The sequence below is a fragment of the Danio rerio genome, chromosome 8 (genome assembly GCF_049306965.1).
Source record: "Danio rerio strain Tuebingen ecotype United States chromosome 8, GRCz12tu, whole genome shotgun sequence".
Taxonomy (NCBI): Eukaryota; Metazoa; Chordata; class Actinopteri; order Cypriniformes; family Danionidae; genus Danio; species Danio rerio.
In genome coordinates this window covers 14,768,992-14,790,000 of record NC_133183.1, presented here as the reverse complement: position 1 = coordinate 14,790,000, position 21,009 = coordinate 14,768,992, and the positions used below count along the sequence as shown (strand labels likewise).

Below are 21,009 nucleotides of genomic sequence, written 5' to 3'. Positions count from 1 at the left end.
ATACAAAATCACAATAACAAGTAACACATTGCATTAAACTTGAGCATGATTTTCATTGTAAAATTGTTAAATGTACAACAGTATAGAGATTTGAACATGTTTCATTAACCTTAATATTTAACATCCACCAGTGCTGCTAACAACTAGTCGCTAGTTACAATACTTATAACTAGTGCTGGATATCGAATTCAATAGTTTTTAGGTACTGAATTAATCGCCTTAATACAAAGTATCGAAAACTTATTCAGTACTAACTTTCAATAGCTAAAATAGATCCGAATGTCTCCTGAAAAACCACACATGCTCATTTTTTTAAAAAACAACCAAGTGATTAAGAAATGTAAGGATGCAGCAGTGAACCTCACAAAACTTGCATGAAATTGCTCTTGTTTAACTGAAATCTATTTAATTGAGATGTATTATGTAATCTGATTTTCAAATTTACAGTATCGGTACTGGTATTATATCAGTTTTTTTTTTTTTAACAAGACCCAGCCCTCCATATAATGCCAATAATATTTGCATAACATAATCAGATATACTAATTATTATTTTACACTTTAATAATTTTTTTTGTTTTTTTAAATTGCTTATATTTTGACTTTAAATTTGTTTTCTTTTCATCTAAACTGACTGTCCTTGCTGTCTTGTACGGTAAACTTGAGTGTAAAGAAAGGCACCTTAAAATAAATTATTATTATAATTATTATTATTCATTCATTGATTTTCTTTTCGGCTTAGTCCCTTTTTTCCACATCGGAATAAATCGCAAACTTATACAGCATATATGTTACGTAGCGGATGCCCTTCCAGCTGCAACTCATCACTGGCAAACACCCATACACTCTCACTGACACATACATGTATACACTATGGACAATTTAGCTTACCCAATTCACATGTCTTTGGACTTGTGGGGGAAAGCATCTGGAGGAAACCCACGCGAACACAGGAAGAACATGCAAACCCCACACAGAAATGCCAACTGACCCAGCCAAGAGTCGAACCAGCGACCTTCTTGCTGTACTACCCACTGTGCCACCATCATCATTATTATTATTATTATTATATTTATGATTTTATTTTTAGCTGTTCAGCAACGTAATTTAGCATAAGCTATAATTAAGCAAGCATATAATTTTGATATCTGCAATGTTTAGAGATCGGGCAGACCTGTTATGTGACTGTTCTTGTTTTCCATCAGGATCTAGACTCCTTCTCTTTCTCTCTCTCTCTCTCGCTCTCTGTATTTGCTGTGCTTCCCCAGCGTCCAGTGTTTCACCAAGGACTCATTCATGAGGCAGAAGTAAATCCTGTGAGGTTTCTGAAATAACAATAATATTTAAGAAATAATTTAATGGAAATATTTCAGAATGGGGAACTGAACTCTACAAATAAGGATGTACTTAAAACTTCCAATAGTTTCCCAAGGCATCTGTCGACAACAACATCAAAAAATGCTGCTTAAGCAACATTGAATGGAAATGTCAGTCCAAAACATCAGTCCCAAATTCTCAACGACAAATTAATTTCTAAACGGAGTCAGGCTGATAAATTATCTAAACCCCATACCTGAAAAAATAAAGTAGATGTTTTCATAAATATCAAACCAACTTTGAATCTGGCCATTAAAAATATTGTGGCGTTATTAGACTTTTGTTTTACATCTATAACGGCAACTGTCTAGCACACCTAAAGTTTAATCAACTAGAATACAATAAAAAGGTAGCATTAGCACAAACTTTGGCCCAATCTCAATTCTACCCCTTAGCCCTTCCCTTTCTCCTCGTTTTGTGCGTTCCTGTGAAGGGTTGAGGGTGCCACAATTCTCTTTAGCTTGAAGGCGTAGGACTAAGGGGAAGGGGTAGATAGCCCTTCGAACAGAGATTTTTCAGGACCACAACCGAAACCAAGGGGTAAGAAAATTTCCCAGAATACACCAGCCACAATGGCAGCATAGCTGCACCTAGACGTAGTTTTTGTCATTATTACAAATTTTTACAAAAAACAAGAATGTGTTTTAATACATTCATAAGCGCATATATGTTTTACAGTCATGCTTTAAAAAAAACGCTAAAATAAAAACTGCTAGACTTCTTCTATAATCTATAATAACTCCTGTACAGCAATCTCACAATATTCTGACACTCGATGACACTCGAATACCCTGTCAGAAAAGTCTAGTGGCTGGGAATGAGCTTTTTACAGTGTCTGCTATATTGTTAATGTTGTTTTTGGTGTGTTTACATGGATGAATATGGCCACTGAGTAAATGCACAGTATAGTTATGATCTTATTGCCACATTAGATCATTATTATAACATAATATATGCCTTCCGTGATTTCTTGAAGATAAATACTAAAAAATAAAGCAACTGGAATAACTAGAGCAGTCACGATTGTCTGATCTCATATGAAGCAAGAGATCACGATGTCATATGATGACGTGCTGTCCCATTTCTTATGGGTAAATTTCGAAAAGAGAAAGGGGTACAAAAATAGAATTGGGATTGGGCCTTTGAAATTGCACATAAATTATCCACTTAAAAGAATAAACTTGTAACTGATTGGTTATAAGTCTCAGCACTGCAAAAGAAACAGAACTGTGATGCAACATGCACAGATAAAACCAACTCCATGAATTTTAACACTCCACAATTTTAATTCAATTTCAGAAATGTCGCCTTCTTGAATTTGTGAGCTGTTTGTGTTCACTTTATTTCTACGAGCTCCTGTTAATTCCTGCTTATGCAAATGCTTAATATAAAATGTGACATGATGAAATATTACTAAGTGCATTTATATATAGCTATTCTCTGCCAAATTAGCCAGTACACTTGATGTTTTATTATAAGAATTAGAACAGGTCTGCCAAGAAAATAATTACTTTACTTAAATAATAACACTAGAGGAAAATTAATAATGAAAGTGACAACCCTCGCTATAAGTATTCATGCAATGAAAAATCATTAAATGGGTGTAGATGGAAAGGCAAAGTATAAGAATGATTCAGCAGCTGCCATGTCTGCATTTGTTTAACTAGGGACATTGTACGTTAGCCCTTCTGTACTGTTGAGGATGTTTTCATCCACGCTGGGGTGATTTTGAGTCTTAATTTGTCTTTTTTCTTTGTTTCAGCTAGCAGAATGATTTTTGGTGACAAATCTTATTTTAACACATATTCTGAGAAAATGCTTTGGTTTTTTAAAAACTCAATGATACAGTCTGGGCAAATTGACTACCCTTTTGTTATGTTAGGGATGAAATTATCCACTAAATTAAACAGCAGTAAAATTTATCAGATAAATATTTGTTAATTGCCAAATTCATAAATGATGTCACTGATTTGGTGAAAAAACAAAACAAAATGACGTCTTTTCAATATTAAAAGTAAATGTGGACTGGATTTATTTGAACCTTTTATCAAAGCCTTGGACATGTGAAACAATATTGCCTTTGATGCATTGTTTTTGCCTCATTGATCTCCATTATAACCACAATGAATAGTGCATAAATACAGTCTTTGTTTTCGTTTACTTCATGTAGTTCTGAGAGCTGAGATGGATATTATGATTTTCTCAAACACATCAAGGTAAGAGCTCAGAGGTCACTCTCACCCTCACAGACACACATTCTAATTTGCTGTTATACTCTATATAAAACCTGGAAACTACGTTTTTTTTTCTTTATTTTTTCACACAGGCCTATCTAAAAGGTTAATGGTGCCAACCTATGATCAACAGTAAAAATTACAAATTGTTCTTCTTCCCAACAGAGAAAACCACCAACAATCAAAAATGCATCATTATATGGTGAAATGGTTTTGCAATCAAAAAAATGTGGTTAGAATGGAAGTCAATGAGGCAAAAACAACCACCAACAGTAAATTAGGGAGGAAAAAATGAAAATCAATAAAAAAAAACAATTCAAAGCCAATGTTGTTACTAATAATCGTTCATGTCTAAGACTTTGAAAAAATCCAGTCCACAATTACTTTTTAATTTAAAAAAAATGTGTCATTTTGTTGTTGTATTTTCACCAAATCAGTGACATGAATTATGAATTTGAAAAAAATAAAAAAAATTAAAATTAAAAAGTTAAAATTCTCTAGTTTTCTTAACAATTCAGTAGTTTTGTCAACTGAAGTTGATTAACAGATTTATGCAACAAAAAAATAAAACATTTTGAATAAAATATTTATCTGATGCATTTTTACAGCAGTTAAATTAAGTGGTTGTTTTCATCCCTAACATAACAATACGTGGTACATTTGAACAGTTCACAAGGGTTAATAAAAACATTTCTGTAAATCTACCAGAATATGTAGTCCCTGAACAGAATGTTACAAGTCACCCTAAAGAAAAATGCAATTAAAATACATGTTAAAATAAATGTACAATTAAATATCACAATCCATAAAATATGAATAAAAAAATACAAAGCTCCCAAAAGACCCACGCTATCAAATATTGTATTTTATTATTAACATAACTGAGTACTAACTTTTTATTCCATCTTAAATACTTAACCTTAAATTCTCAATAATTCTATATCTTTTACAGTTGTTGTTGGTATATTTCATCCTCGTACAATCTCCCATTCACACACAGTGACAACTGTGCTATTTCATTCATTTCTTTGGCTTAGTCCCTTTATTCATCAAGGGTCACCACAGCGGAATGAACCACCAACTTATCCAGCATATATTTTACACAGCGGATGCCCTTTTAGCTGCAACCCAGAACTGGGACCCACCCAAACACACTCATTCACACACATGCACTACGGCCAATTTAGTTTATTCAATTCCCCTAAACATCATTTCTTTGGACTGTGGGGGAAACCGGAGCACGCGGAGGAAACCCACACCAAGATGGGGAGAACATGCAAACTCTACACAGATATGCCAACTCGCCCAGCTGGGACTTGAACTGGCGAACTTCTTGCTGTGAGGCGACAGTGCTAACCACTAAGCCTGCAACTGAAACCTAAAATTTTCAGTCGCCTTTCAGTTGATACAGTATTTTTAAAATTTCAGTGCACAGAATTTGTGTCTTATAGCTTAATTTAGTGGTGCTGCACCTGTAAGAGAAAGGCCTGATAAGTATCGGCGTTTGTAAAAAGGAAATCCCCAGTCCGCTTCAGTTCTCCTGTTGCATTGAACACTTCCTCTAAATGAAAGCAGAAGCGCGGTAAAGTGATTCAAGACTCAAACACCAAAGCAAACACACTCGCAGAGAGCATTGTGAAGTGACTGCGAGAGGACAAAAGGTAAAAGGAATCACATGGTACAGAGGATCTGACTTGCTCCAGGTGGAAAAGAAAATAGAGAGAACTGGTTCAGCAGGTAAACTGGCATGGGATGACTGCGCGTATGTGGATCTGTTTGCTAACACACTGAGGTGATGCAGTAAATATTTGAACAAATCAAACCGAAAATCTCCAGCCTTCTCAAGATACAACTCGGAGGAAGAGTTTCCACTGCGGTAAGTCACCTTGAGCACAGTGTTACTGTGGCATGCTTTGATATCCATAATGCTTGCTTTCATTTCAGAGAAACACCTGTTAACCGTCAAAGGTTGTCGTAGTTTAGAAAGTGTTTAAAGGGTGATCAACAGGAAATTCTAAGAAATTGTGATGCTTGTATGAAGAGATTCACAGAAAAACTCTTGAATTGTTTAACATTGGTCACTTTCATGTTTATGTTTATAATATTATGCAGATTTTATATAGTCATTGCATGTAATTATTTGTGTATATACATTATCAATATGTTTTATCTAAGAAAATAATCGGATAAATGACAATTAATGAAAATGTCACAAGCTAAATTTTATATTTGCCTACTTTGTGTTGTTGATCTCATTAAGAAACAGTCCGTTGGAAGACTCGAGTTACAGGAAAATCTGGTAGTCGTAGTCAGAGCTGTTGCTGCAACATATTCATTGAAACATTTTACACACGAAACACTCTCAAAATATTGCTGTTTTGAATTTTCTATATAGAGAACAGTGAAAACTAAATAACTTCCTCAAATCATAACACTGTACATAAGCGCTGATAAGTACTGGAAGTCCACTGTACATTGTAGTGGACACTGTAAGTTAAATAGCTATGTAGAATATCAGAAAATATCATTTTTAACACAATCCCTGCTACCTCCATACATGAAAGCTTGTTCTTTGGCAATATTCAAATGAAAAGAAAAAATAAGAAATAGACACGAACTTGAGCCATACATTGTTAAAGTGCCCTCTAGTGGTTTGAGAAAACGTTGGTCCTTTTAGTCCCCTGAAAGAAAAATAAAAGAAAATCGTGAAGGAACTTACTGGACTTGCCATTTTATAACGCGTGCTTCAAGCAAAACGACAAATGGGTGACCAAACGAAAATTGGGTCAAATAGGATGTACTGTTTTATGATGTTCTACGTCAGGGGTGCCCAAATTCGGGGTGCCCAGGCTCTCCAACTTGCCTCAACAACACACCTGGATGTTTTTTAGAAAGCCTAGTAAGAGCTTAATTAGCTAGTTCATGTATGTCTGATTAGGTTTGGAACTGAACTTTTCAGGACACTGGCACCTCCAGTACTGTGTTTGGGCACCCCGTCTACATATTAAGCTGCTTTAACATCTAAATTGCAAAAAGCGCTTTAGAAATAAAGATGAATTGAATTGTTAAGAGCAGAACAGTCCACAATAGTGCATAAAACATTGAATACTACCTGCTTTAGTGCTTGCCATGTAGAACAACAGCGCTCTTGTGCAGACAGAAGAAACAGTCATTAAATAATGACCTGCTTTAAGGTGAGGCTGCGAACCGCACACGTGTTCATGCTTGTCGGTTGACTGAGGTTATCCGCTCCGCTGAGCTCCGTAGAGCACTCCTCAGATTTCAGCTCAGCTATTAATGCTTCACTCTCCTTTAGTCAGTACGTATCTGCACATTCATGCATTTTAAAAGATCGGTTAGTCTGAAAATACTGCGCTCGTGGCTTCTTTAAACGCGACGTTTGTGCGCATGCTCTGAAGAAGAAAATATTTTGACAGATAGATTTAAAGCTGGGGTGCCCAAACTTTTTTGTTATAAAGGGTGAGGGTCAAATACCAAACTTGATTGAGAGCCGTGGGCTGAAGGTAAATATATCAAGCTACATCATAGAAACATGACTTTAATTAAGGGGTGAAGCAGTGGCGCAGTAGGTAGTGCTGTCGCCACACAACTAAAAGGTTGCTGGTTCGAGCCTTGTCTCAGGGTCAGTTGGTGTTTCTGTGTGGAGTTTGCATGTTCTCCCTGCGTTCGCGGGGGTTTCCTCCGGGTGCTCCGGTTTCACCTACAGTCCAAAGACATGCAGTACAGGTGAATTGGGTAGGCTAAATTGTCCGTAGTGTATGAGTGTGTGTGGATGTTTCCCAGAGATGGGTTGTGGCTGGAAAGGCATTCGCTTCGTAAAACGTGCTGGATAAGTAGGCGGTTCATTCCATTGAATAATATAGGGACTAAGCCGAAAGAAAATGAATGAATGGTTTTAATCAGATTAAGTAATGCATTCTATGCATTTTTTTTTACGCTTTATAGGTAACCTATTTTAATGGGAATTCCATTTAAAGCACAAATGGCGAATGCACTAGTCAAGCTGCACCTGCCTTTGTCTTGATTTGCTTACTGAGGATTTCTGTGTTGTGGTGTATCCGTTGAGCAACAGGATGTTCATTACAAAAATAATAATAATAATTTACAACATATTATTGAAACATTTAAAGTAAGTTTTTTTGTACGTTAAAGTAAAACAAACAAATGAAAGTTTTCGTTAAATTAGAAATGACAATATGGAGTAAAGGTATTAACCATTCCCAACCCTCCCAAAATTTACCCTCTCTTGTCTGATGGGATGGCAGGCCAAATCAAAGCTTACCATGTGCCAACTTTGGCCCGCAGGCCCTACTTTCGGCTTCTTTAAAGGAACCCATAAATATTGTGATTGGCTGTGAGGAGTGGGGGAATGCGACAAACTTCTTACTTTCTGTAAAAAATGTCACAAATTGCAAGCTGTTCAGATATTTTGAAAGATATTCATTAAATATGCTGCCGTTACACTCAAAACTTCTTCAGGAAGCTTCCAACAATGTCCTTCACATATGTTGTGGTTTTTAATCACTATAGTGTCACTAACGTTTAGGGTTTGTGCTCTTGAAAAGGTTTGAACTTGAACACAGACTATTGCCACTGGCAGGGATGGGCAGTATTTATGATACATGAATTTCAAATATGTATTTCAAATACAAAAGTAGTATTTTGTCATCTGTATTTGATAAGTTTGATGAATATGGCTTAATATTTTGGATCAAAATACTTTAGTGCCTTGTATTTTTGTAGTTTCAAAATAATGTGAAATACTTCGCAAGAAGTCTACAGTACATGATGACATCTTAAAAATGGGGCCTCTGGTTCTTATGCAGTTATTTGCCTAAGATTGAGATCAGAACAGAAACTGATTATTTTTTAAGAAGGTGGTCAATGATTGGAGTATGGATAGAAATTATGCTTAAAAAGTAACAGACAAATGGTGAGGGTATATTCAGGAGCAAGTCAACAACCATTGAAAATAGTGTACCGAGCAATGCTAAGACCATGAATATATAATGGATGATAGTGTACAATTTTAGTATCTTTGCTTAAGAAATGGGATAAAATATAAAATATCAGTCCTGAAGAACAAGATTAAGAGCTTGAGAACTTCATCATTCTCTGTGTCAGTGCTACAGGTGAAATTGCAAAGAAACTTTAGAAATATAAAACACCTAAATATGATGCACTGGTGTTTTTAAGAGGAAAAACCGAGACTCTTTGAGTTAAAGAAGAACTGAAAGAATCTTGGGGGAATGAGTTTGCTGTACATATAACAGATGGATTGTAGTTTGTAACTCAGAGTCACAAAAGCTACATTTGGGTTACAAGTCCAACTCAATAACCAGGCCACAACTTTCCCCTATAGGTGAAAAAGTTATTGCTATCAAACATTGTTTACTTCCCTAAGTCAATTTAATGGTAAAGGGGTTGACACAATAGGCCTATTGAAGGAAGGTTTGCAAAGAAATTTCATCCTTCATTTTTTTTAAAGACAAAAAAACAGTATTTTATTTTGATACATTTATAGTGGCTGTATTTTGTAGTTTATTTTGACACACTTAAATCTAAATACATGACATTCGGATATGGCAAACGTTGTTACTTCAAAACCCATATCATTGTTTCTTATTTGTAACATAATAGGAGGTATTTTGCTGATTGCCACAAAAAATGGGCTAAAATAATTTGCCTTTCCAACTGTCAAAACACTTTACTTAACATTTACTATAGCCTTTAGTGTTACATGAAATAAAAATGCCTCTTCAAATCCATTATGAATGTGAACACAGTGGGGGCAGAGTGAATGCATAATGGAAGGTTATTCCATAGCTAAGGGCCGGCTGTTGAGGGGCCTGATGGGAATGCATTACCTGGAGCAACATTTTGTCAGCAGATCTCAAGATCTTACAAAATGCCCAAGACCGTTTAATAAAAAGGAACTATTACTAGGGCCTTGCAACCTATCTGATACCTAACCGGTAACCAAAGCAAAGAAATTAAAATTGGGGTAATTGATTCAATGCATCTTTTTTTCTCTACACAAGTTGTAACTGATTTATCAGCCTGATCTCAAGAGAAAACGTAAGTATTTTACAATTTGCCAGTTTAGTGGCTAATTCGTACAAATTCGTACGAGTTCAGTCGTACAAAATGGTACGATTTTAAAAAGGAGGCGTGGCACCTGACCCCACCCCTAACCCCAACCGTCATTGGGGGATAAGCAAATCGTACTAAATTGTACGAATTAGATCGTACGAATTCATACGAATTAGCCACTAAATGAAAAAGTTACGAATTGCCGTGAGATTGTGTTGGATTTATCAGTGTTTGGGAAAGCCACATTACAATAGTCTATATCTATATTACATGAAATCATGGATTATTGTCTCTTAATTTTAAGAAGTGAACAATGTTTTGATCTCGGTTATTAATCTTATTTAGTAAAAGATAATCTTCACAACAGAATTAACTAATGAAGGTTAAAACCAACTCCAGAAAAGCACTGCAACCTCATTAAAAGGTACTCTGAAAAAAATGTACTCTGCAAAAATGCTGGGTTCCACTCAATTTCTTCATGTTGTCTCAACACAAATCGATTTATGGGGGTGGCACATTGGCTCAGTTTTTTAGCACTGGTGCCTCACAGCACGAAGGTTGCTGGTTTGAGTCCCGACTGGGACTCACTGTGTTCGCCGGGTGCTCCGGTTTCCCCCACAATTTAAAGACATGTGCTATAGGTGAATTGGGTAAACAAAATTGGCCGTAGTGTATAAGTGTTTGTGCACATGTGAGAGTGTATGGGTGTTTCCCAGTACTAGGTTGCAGCTGGAAGGGCATCCGCTGCATAAAACATATGCTGGATTAGTTGGCGGTTCATTCCACTGTGGCAGCTCCTAATAAATGGGAAAAGGAATGAATGAAATCGATTAAGTTAACTTGTTTTATAAAGTAAAGTGGATTGAACATAAAACAATTAAGTTGTCCCTAAAAAGACTCAAGAGTTGTGTTGATTCAGCTCATTTTATATAAGTAGTTTGAATAAGCAGCAAAAATATTTTTTTTATGTACTCTCCCTTCAATTGTGCCAAACTTGTAGTTTCTTCTGTTGAACACAAAAAGATATTGAAGAACGCTGGTAGCCAAACAGCTGATTGTCCCACTGACTTCCACAATGTGGGGGAAAAAAGTCAATGGTAACCATAAACTGCACACAACAATCCTCTTTTGTTCTCAGCAAAATAAAGACTATTAAACCGGTTTGAAATAACAAGAGGGTGAGTAAATGTTGATAGAATTTTCATTTTTGAGTGAACTGTCCCTTCTTTTAAATGCAGGTTATTCCAGCAAGCATCTTTTTTTTCGGTCAGAGTGTGTTTTTGCTGCGTGAGACACGCTGGAACATCTGTTTCCTAAGCCTTCTTTTAAAGAGAAATGCATTCCTCTGAGCTACTTAGTCAATATTACCTTTCAAAAGACGATTTGAAAGTATATTTTGAGATAAAGACTGCTCTGAGGTCATCACTGAGTTGGGATTTATTTTTTAAATAGACTGAACAAAAGAGATGAAGCGTGGTTTGAGATCAGTGTTAATGAGCTGTTGGATAAAAAAACAGCTGTGCAGCAAGATTTGATCTATTGGCCAACCACACTGCCCACATGATGAAGGGCCTTTAATTTTGAATAATGAGAGAGCGAGAAAGAGTGGGTGAGTGAATGGTGGAGTTAGAGAGATTGATTGATGTTTGGAGGTGGAGTGAATGAGGAGGACAGATTCCCCTTTTCCCAACAGTCAGACAGTTTATCCAGTTCACAGCCATAAATGATTAGAGTTCATGACACCTTTAAAGGGCACCTATTATGCACAAATCACTTTTATAAGGGGTTTAAACACAGCTGTGTGGCAACAGTTTGAATATAACCAGCTTCTAGTGGTAAAAAAATAATTAATTGTATTTTTTATAATCATACTGGATACAAACAGCCTGCAGAAACACTTTGATTTTGACGAAAGCCATTTTTTCCTTTTGTATTGAAATTCCTTGAACAGTTTAGTCTGAAAGACAGCCGAACTCAAAAAACAAAAAATAAGTGATGTTAATCCAAAACTCAACATAAAAATTATTTAAAACTGATTGTCGTTGGCGCTAGTGGTGTAGTGGTTAGGGCGTCGACACATGCACTCCGGTGCTCGCGGCGACCCAGGTTTGATTCCGCCTCGCGGTCCTATGCCGATCCTTCCCCTCTCTCTGCTCCCCATGCTTTCCTGTCAATTATCTATACTTTCCTATCAAAAATAAAGGTGAAAACCCTAAAAAAATAATTATAATAATAATAATAAAATGAACAGCAGCTTGGACCGATACGTCATGACCTAACAAGCGAATTAGCGACAATCTCTCCCTCATTAGCATAGGATCCTTAGTCTTGTTTTTGAATCTGCCACTATGCTGACACATTTTTGGAAACTCACAAAAAAGGCAAAATTAAGATCAAAGCCTAATGCTGCGTTCACACCAAATGCGGATGAAGCATCAAGCACGAGTGATTTACATGTTAAGTCAATGAATAGACATCCAGCGGCATGATTTGCGTGAATGAGGCATCTCAAGTGACGCAATTCCAGTGAATGAATCGACGCAAGTTGATCGTTTGACGAACTTAACTCACAAATCACGTGGATCGCTTCAACAGACATTCGTGCTGCGTTAACCTATCAGAAACTTGCTCTTGTAGGGACGTGATTATGACGTGGTGCCGGTTGTTAGTGTCCCGAGGGTAAATCCTCTTGCCGACTCCGCATAACAGCTCATCAAACTGGGCTGGGCTCAGTCTGTAGCACTGCTGAAAGCTTCCATCATCCAGGTACAGTTTCTGAAGGAGTTGATAAACTAACACAAAGCTGGGTGCACCTCTAAAAGGATCTAATGGATTGAAATATACACTGTTTTTCAGCCTTCCTAAAGCATATTAACACAGCTATTCCAGGCCTGTATCCAGGGTGGGTTCGGGTGGTTCGAAAGACCCAGCCCCCCACTGATAAAAAGGTCCATTATGGTCCCAAACATGAGCACATTTGACTGCTGTGTCGTAATAAAATGGGAAAATAACCCACCGAAGAAGGATTTTAATGAATCTAAACAGTTATTCAACATCCACCTGTGCAAGAAAACATACAAAATGACGAAAGTAAAGTCATCTTTCAGTACAAGTAGCCCTTTCATTTTGAATCTTGGACCTTATTCTTGAAAGGAAAAAATACCAGTAAAAAGGTTTGTAGCACCAAAAGTGGCCCATGTTAAAATTAATTTTATTACTAATACTTTTAATACTGCTATTTTTATCATCCATGAAAGTTAAGCTCTACATTATTAATATTATTACGTTATTATTTTAAATTATTATTCAGAAGGCCAAATTCTGATTAAGGAAAGTTGAATATGCTGGCCAGTTTGTTATTTTCCCAATAAATTACAATAGGCTAACTTTTTTTTTTTTTTTTTAACTTAAACTTAAACTCCTTTTTTTCTAATAATATATGATAAATCTGGATTTAAAAAAAAAAGTATTTGTTCTTATTTCTTCATTCTATATATTCAACAAACTTTTGGTACCTTAAAAAGCGTGGTTATGATGACCATCCAACAAGCCAATCCAACAAGCTAGTCCAGCTAAAAATAGAGCTTAAAATGTCACTAAAATGCAGTCTTCAAATCTCATTATTAAACAGAACATAAGGCGAATAACTGCAAAAAGGTCACCTTTTGAGAAAAAAGAACCACCCCTTTCACCAGGCTGGCTAATGAATTTCACGCACGAATGAAGTGAGCAAACTCAAAATGTTGACCCGTCTATTTACGAGAGGGGTCTGGATGCAGACATGGTGCAGTGCAATCTGTGCTGCATCCAATGCTTTTTAATGGGCTCACCTAACCCCACCCCTAACCCTACCCGTCACAGTGACATCACTCACTCTATTTAAGTGCATTGTGTGATGCACTTACTGGTCCCAATAGTGATGCAATCTCAGCTTGCTTCATAAAGGCTGCATCCAGATACTATTGCTATTAACGCACAACTAGCAGTAGCACTGCGTCTGGTGTGAACACAGCATAAGAGACAATTTCAAAGTGTCTTTAAAAAAAAAGGTGAAAAATTGAGCTGAAACTTCACATGCACATTTTTCATCTTGTAAAAAGAGACATAATAGTGTAGGACCCCTCGGTGCTCACTGCAGAGCCATTTGAGCATAGCTGAGCTCCAGCGAGGGGGAGCATGAGCTCTCGCTCCTCCTCCTATAAGCTGTTTTAATGCGTACACCAACCCCACCCCTAACCCCACCCCCAGTGACATCACTCGTAGAAGAAGTGCAAGAAAGGAGGAGCGAGAGCTCATGCTCACCCTCGCTGGAGCTCTGCTCTGCCCAAATGGCTCTGCAGTGAGCACCACTTGCTTTAATGCGAAACACAGCAGGTGAATAGGGTTCAAAAGTAGTAGTCATCATCATACTGCCCCCTAGCTGATTGATTACATTAAAAACTGCTTTTTTTTGTATTACCAAAAACAAAAACAAAAAAACAATACACAACTGAGACTTTACTTAATTAAATGTGTTGATTTGCATAAATATTAAAAGGCACAACAATCTGAGTCAGATTCAAAATTCTTGTTTTGTTCTGGCATGTTAGAGTCGTAGTTTTTTATTTGTATCTAAGAGCTGTTGAGGTAAATATTTACGGCTCAGTGCGAGAGACAAACTCCTAAAAAACGGATTATAATAGAAATCTACAGACACAAATTGATAAAGTGCAAAAAAAGGAACACTTAAAGGGGCAGTGAAATTAAAGTAACATTTTTTAGATATTAGTATTAGTATGTTAGTCTTCAAAGATATCTATAAGCCATGTGATACAAAACCGTGACAAAATTTGCACTTAAAAGAAATAAAACAGATATAAGCATGTAAGCTTGTAGTCTTCCATATTTCAGTTTCTCATCAAATCTTGACCAATCAAATGCTCTGTAGTATCAGACATTGCTTTTCATTTGATGCGCTTGAACTCATCCACTCTCATTAGCACAGCTGTGATAAAGCAAAACTATATTGGTTGATTATTTTAAAGGGGAGGAGCTAATTTATGTCCCACCCTCTTTTCGTTTATCATTGGATAGTGCACTCAAGACACCAATATAAACATCAAGGGTCCCGAAATGTTCAAAGGAAAGAAAAGGAACCCAAAATGTGATCACTTCTTTCTCATGCTTAAGTGGTTTCTTTCTTCTGTTGAACGCAAAATAAGATATTTTGTAGAATGTTAAAAAATGGAAACCATTGACTTCCATAGTAGGAATAATAATAATAGAAGTCAATGGTTACAGATTTTCAACATTCTTCAAAATATCTTCTTTAGTGTTCAACAGAAGAAAGTCAAACCGGTTTGGAACAGGTAAATGAAGACAGAATTTTCAGTCTTGGGTGAACTATCCTTTTAAGTGTGTGTTGGATGTTTTCTCCTCATTACACTGAAAATAAATTGTGTTTGTGTCTCCCCTTAATTGATCAGACTTGTTTATTTTGCCATTGAGATTCTTTTAATAGCATCCTACAAGTTTCCAAATCCACACTTAAATTGTGGGACCCAACAGCATGCAGCCCCTATCTGAATCTGAAGATCCAAGTCAACGTCTATGCTAGGTTGGAATAACGGCCACATGCAAGAGTTATGAAGTGCATCCTCAAAATATTCCCACATTACTGCTGAGACGGAGTCACTGGGGCAACAGGAAGACCTACTGCTGACCTGAGGTCATCCTGTGGGGAATACAGTACGCTATAAAAAGACCCAGAGTATACTCATAACCACGTCTTTCACGAAAACATGGCAATAAACGTATGGGAGAGGATGGAGATTCTTCTTTTAAATAAACATAAGCTTTACCAGAACTCTATACAAAGCAAAATTAATGATTAATAAGAGTTATATAACACATAATAATAATAATAATAATAATAGGGACAATGCAACACTTCAAATATAAAAAACAAGAATTTTATGGCAAATTATTATTAAATATTAAAATATGTACTACAATTTAAAATTCAGTAAAATCACATGATCCTTCAGAAATCATTCTCATATGCTGAGCTCAGAAATGTCATATTATTATCAATGTTAAAAGAGGATTGTTTGATAAAGAGAAATATAAATTATTCTGACATGATAAATGATTAATGTACATTTAATTGTACATTTATTACATTGATCATTTAATACAGTTTGCTGAACTAAAACATTAATTTATTTACAATATGCATCTACTTACAGTTGTGGGTTGTGAATTTATTCACTTTCAAGTGGTTCCAAGGCTTTGTGAGTTTCTTTATTCTGTTGAAAACAAAAGAAGGTATTCTGAAGAAAGCTGAAACCTGTAACCATTGACTTCCATAGTAGGAAAAACAAATTCTATGGAAGTCAATGATTACAGGACAATATAATGACAGTTCAATGCTTCTAAATAGTTAGTGTATGGAATTATATCCACATATTATACACTCACTGGCCACTTTATTTGGCACACCTGTCCAACTGCTCATCATTAATGCAAATTTCTAATCAGCCAATCACATGGCAGCAACTTGACACGGTCAAGATGATCTGCTGCAGTTCAAACCGAGTATCAGAACTAAGAAGAAAGGTGATTTAAGTGACTTTAAACGTGGCATGGTTGTTGGTGCCAGACGGGCTGGTCTGAGTATTTCAGAAACTGCTGATCTACTGGGATTTTCATGCACAACCATCTCTAGGGTTTACAGAGAATGGTCCGAAAAAGAGAAAATATCCAGTGAGCGGCAGTTCTGTGGGCGCAAATGCCTTGTTGATGCCAGAGGTCAGAGGAGGATGGCCAGACTGGTTCAAGCTGATAGAAAGGCAACAGTAACTCAAATAACTACTCGTTATTATTGAGGTATGCAGAAGAGCAACTCTGAACGATCAACACGTCCAACCTTGAGGCAGATGGGCTACAGCAGCTGAAGACCACACCGGGTGCCACTCCTGTCAGCTAAGAACAGGAAACTGAGGCTCACCAAAACACAGGCTCGCCAAAATTGGACATTAGAAAATTGGAAAAAATTGTTGCCTGGTCTGATGAGTCTTGATTTCTGCTGCAACATTTGGATGGTAGGGGCAGAATTTGGCATCAACAACATGTATAGAACCATGGATCCATCCTGCCTTGTATCAACGGTTCAGGCTAGTGGTGGTGGTGGTGTAATGGTGTGGGGCCCAATAGTAACAATTGAGCATCATGTCTAAACAGCCTACCTGAGTATTGTTGCTGAGCATGTCCATCCCTTTATGACCACAGAATCATCTCAGACTGGTTTCTTGAATATGACAATGAGTTCACTGTACTCAAATGGCCTCCACAGTCACCAGAACTCAATCAAGTAGAGCACCTTTGGAACGGGAGATTCGCATCACGAATGTGCAGCAGACAAATCTGCAGCAACTGCGTGATGCTATCATGTCAATATGGTTCAAAATCTCTGAGGAATATTTCCAGTACCTTATTGAATCTATGCCACGAAGCATGAAGGCAGTTCTGAAGGCAAAAGGGGGTCCATACTGGTACTAGTAAGGTGTACCTAATAAAGTGGCCAATGAGTGTATCTTTCTAATACAAGATTTAGTTTAAAACTAAATATTGTCAATAAAACAAACAAATGTCAATAAAAGTCACTTTATTAAACTACAGAGTAAAATAATTTATTGAAAGTTGTCAGAGCAGATAACAAAATTCCACAATGCATATTTAGCAGATGCTTACATCTATAGCGACTAATGAGGACAACAAAAGGTAAACATATCAGCAAAAGAGCGAAAATATAGCGACAAGTCCCAGTTAGTCTAACATTGTGCACATAAACCAATCACTTATTTTTAATAAACAGATTTTTTTCAAGCGTATAACAGGTATTCACATTTCCTCTCTTTTAAATGACTACATTACACTAGATGTGTGCAAACAGGATGTACAAAACTTGCACTTGCATGTGGCTTCATTGCATGGGTACTGTATGTATGTTAAAGATGGTTTCGCGAACATGACTTTTGGCTCTGATATAAGTGCTGATGCTTCGACCTCCCTAAAAAGGCCACCACAATGCTGTTACTTCCTGTGGTATTGCGGCCCACAAGTGTTGCAGTTTCTAAGCAAACCAGTTAAAATGTTCCTATAAGTTCATCTTGTCAGGCTTGCGTCTCTGGTGCACAGGAACTATTCATTAGAGCTCCCATCAATTTAAAATACAGTTTTTGAGTTGCTATCAGTATTGTTAGTTTTTGAGATATCTATAAGCTAGTGTGCTCTAAAACAGTGTGAAAAATGTGTGTTTAGAAAATGTAAATCTGATATAAACACGTAAAGCTTGAAGTTTGTCACTTCTGCTTTAAAATTGAACAATGATTTTATTAGCGTCACCTCATACTTCAGTTTCTAGTCAGAATTGGGACCAATCAAATGCTCTCTAGTGTTTGCCATGCCCCGCCCCCTTCAAAGGGCTTCTCATTTGCTTTTCATTTGATGCAAAGCTTAACCACTCTAACTGGCAAGCGGAGATAAAACGCTATTGGCTGTTTTTTAAAGGGGAGGAGCTACACAATGCCCCACTCTATCTTCGTGTTTAGGTTGAGATTACGTCACACATTGTATATAAAATGCACATTTCAAAGCACTTCACAGGACATTTAAAGGATTAGTTCACCCAAAAATGAAGGAATTCTGTTATTAAATACTCTCATGTCGTTCCAATCCTCTGACAACTTCGTTTATCTTCAGAACACAAATTAAGATATTTTGGATGAAATCCGAGAGCTCTCATCCTCCATAGACAGGTTCCCAATATGTTCAAAGTAAAGAAAAGGACACAAAAACATTTTCAAAACATTCCAAATTGACTTATAAAATTGTAATGTCACAAAGCTCCAAGAACACTTTCATGTGGCACAGTAAAAAGGACCTTGTTTGCCTATATTTTCCATATTTCTATATTTTTCCATCAGATCAGGGTGCACGTTTACTATGGGCATTATGATGCTACACTGTAAAAAAATGCTGGGTTTCACACAATCCTTTCATGTCACCCCAACACAAATCATTAACTTAATGCTTTTTAAAATTTTAAGTTGATTGAACATAAAACAATAGCCCCTTTCACACAATAATACCGTTAAATACCCGGAAAATATCAGGAACGACATTACCAATAAATTCATAGAAGCGCTTTGCACACAGGAGTGGACGTTACAAATTTTTTTCCGGAAAAAAACATTCACACATACAATCCAAAATGCCAGTAAATTCTGACATCTTTGACCATAAATGACCTATAAACGGCTGGCTTTGTATTAGTAAATATTTGACTACATTACAAACTCTGTGGATGGATCAGAATTGTGAACAACTTCGATGAAAACATGGAGGAACACTTTCACATGTCGAGCTGTACAGAATATGTGTGTGTGTGTTGGCGCTCACCAGCTGCTTTACGTGCACACACGTCAGAGCTTGAAGGTAAACAAACGACGGCTTATCATAAGCATTTTGTCGATAACTTTTTTACACAGTTGAAATTTAGAAGGAACATAGAAACGTTATCTGACTAACATCTAGCAGCTAAATGTGTCTGGAAAAATATTGAAAGGCTTTTATTTTCTGGAAAGGTCTGTATGTGTGAAAGGGGCAAATAAAGTTGTACACCCCCAAAAAAAACCAAGAATTGTGTTGTTTCAGCTCATTAAAAATAAGTAGTTAAATATTTGTTTTGACTTTACACTGTAAAGAATGCTGCGTTCCACACAATTCCTTCCATTCAAACATAAATGAATGTAAAAAACAAACATAAATTTGTAAAATGATTGAGTTTACTTAATCTAAGTTGGTTAAACAAAACAGTTAAGTTGCCCGGCCAAAAAAAAATTTTTTTAGAATTATATTGTTTCAACTCATTAGAAGTAATTAAGTTTGAACAAGCAACAAGAGTCACTTTTTTGAGTGTCGCATGTTGCGTTGCAGACTCTGTAAACGCTCACCTTGCCTGACTAAATGTTCTTGGAGCTACGTATGACTAAAGTTGAACCACTGAAGTCATATGGAATGTTTTGGAAATGTTTTTCGTTCCTTTTCTAAACTTTAAATGTCTCTGGACCCTTGCTGTCTATGGGGCATGCACTGTAAAATGCTGGGTTCCACACACTCAATTTGTGTTGGGACAACATTAAGGAATTACGTTATTTTAAGTTAACACATTAGTTTTTACAAATTTAACAGGAGGGCAGCACAGTGGCCCAGTGGATAGTGATCTCACCTCACAGCAAGAAGTTCGCTCGTTCGAAATTTGGCTGGGTATGTTGGAATATCTATGTGGAGTTTGCATGTTCTCCCAGTGTTCCCGTGGGTTTCATCCGGATGCTCTGGTTTTCCCCACAAGTCCAAATACATGTGCTATAGGTGAATTGAGTAGGCCAGATTGTCTGTAGTATTTATGTGTGAATGGAAGTGTATGGGTGTTTCCCAGAAATGGGTTGCAGCTGGAAGGCCATCCGCTACGTAAAACATATGCTGGATAAGTTGCCGGTTCATTCTGCTGTGGCGACCCCAGATTGATAAAGGAACTAAGCCGAAAATAAATAAATGAATGAAATTGAACTAGATTGAGCATAAAACTATGAACCTGCTCAAACAACAACAACTGTGCTATTTCAGCTCATAAATAGTTTGAACAAACAGTAAACATCATTTTTTGAGCTTTTGGATTTCATCTTAAATATTTTAATTTGTGTTCTAAAGACAAACAAGGGTCTCAAGGGTTTGGAACAATATAAAGGTGATTAATTCAATATTAGATTTTTCTTTTCTGGTGGTGAACTAATCCGTCTAATATTTGCAATAGGCTTTTAAAAACACATACAAATATTAAATGGAGAATTTAACCAACATTTCACCCAATCTGGCAGTTTTTTTTTTCCTGCTGAACACAAAAGAAGTTACATTGGAATAGATAAATCAGTTTAACAAACAGCTGAATGTTGCAGTTGACTTTTTTTTGTTTGTTTACCCATAATAGAATTTAATGTGTACTATCAAATCTAAAAAATTTTATCAATCTTGAAAATCTCTATTTTTGTGGAAAAAGAAAACTCATACAGGTTTAAAAAAAAAAAGAATGAATAAACAGTAAATAGATCTTCCTTTCTGGAAGAACTATCCGATGAAGTAAATAAAGAACAAGGTCACACATTGGTTTGGGGACCAATTCACAATATTACCCAACTATTAATTATGACATTTGCCTCAAACATTTAATTTTCAGCATAATAATA

The 21,009-nt window shown here is 36.4% G+C and overlaps 1 protein-coding gene and 1 long non-coding RNA gene across 9 annotated transcripts in view; one reads left to right on the top strand and one right to left on the bottom strand.

Annotated features, from left to right (window-relative positions):
* The window catches only part of LOC101886593 (uncharacterized), a 35,986-nt gene extending 28,916 nt beyond the window's left edge, over nucleotides 1–7,070 (bottom strand). For 2 of the 5 annotated variants that reach the window (XR_012384139.1, XR_012384140.1), the window contains exons 1-2: nucleotides 6,723–7,029; nucleotides 1,174–1,324 (exon numbers count right to left, since the gene is read on the bottom strand). This is a non-coding gene — a long non-coding RNA (uncharacterized lncRNA). Of the gene's footprint in view, nucleotides 1–1,173; nucleotides 1,325–5,082; nucleotides 5,172–5,847; nucleotides 5,932–6,239; nucleotides 6,292–6,722 lie in introns of those variants that run through there. The other 3 variants (XR_011016541.2, XR_012384138.1, XR_012384141.1) reach the window with 3 other exon arrangements.
* dennd2da (DENN/MADD domain containing 2Da) overlaps nucleotides 1–21,009 on the top strand; it is a 47,525-nt gene that overhangs the window by 2,379 nt on the left and 24,137 nt on the right. The window contains exon 1 of one of the 4 annotated variants that reach the window (NM_001430991.1): nucleotides 5,096–5,486. The exons of 2 other annotated variants lie outside the window; for them this stretch is intronic. The gene's annotated coding sequence lies outside the window, so the exon portion shown is untranslated. Of the gene's footprint in view, nucleotides 1–5,095; nucleotides 5,487–21,009 lie in introns of those variants that run through there. One more of the 4 variants, XR_012383841.1, reaches the window with a different exon arrangement.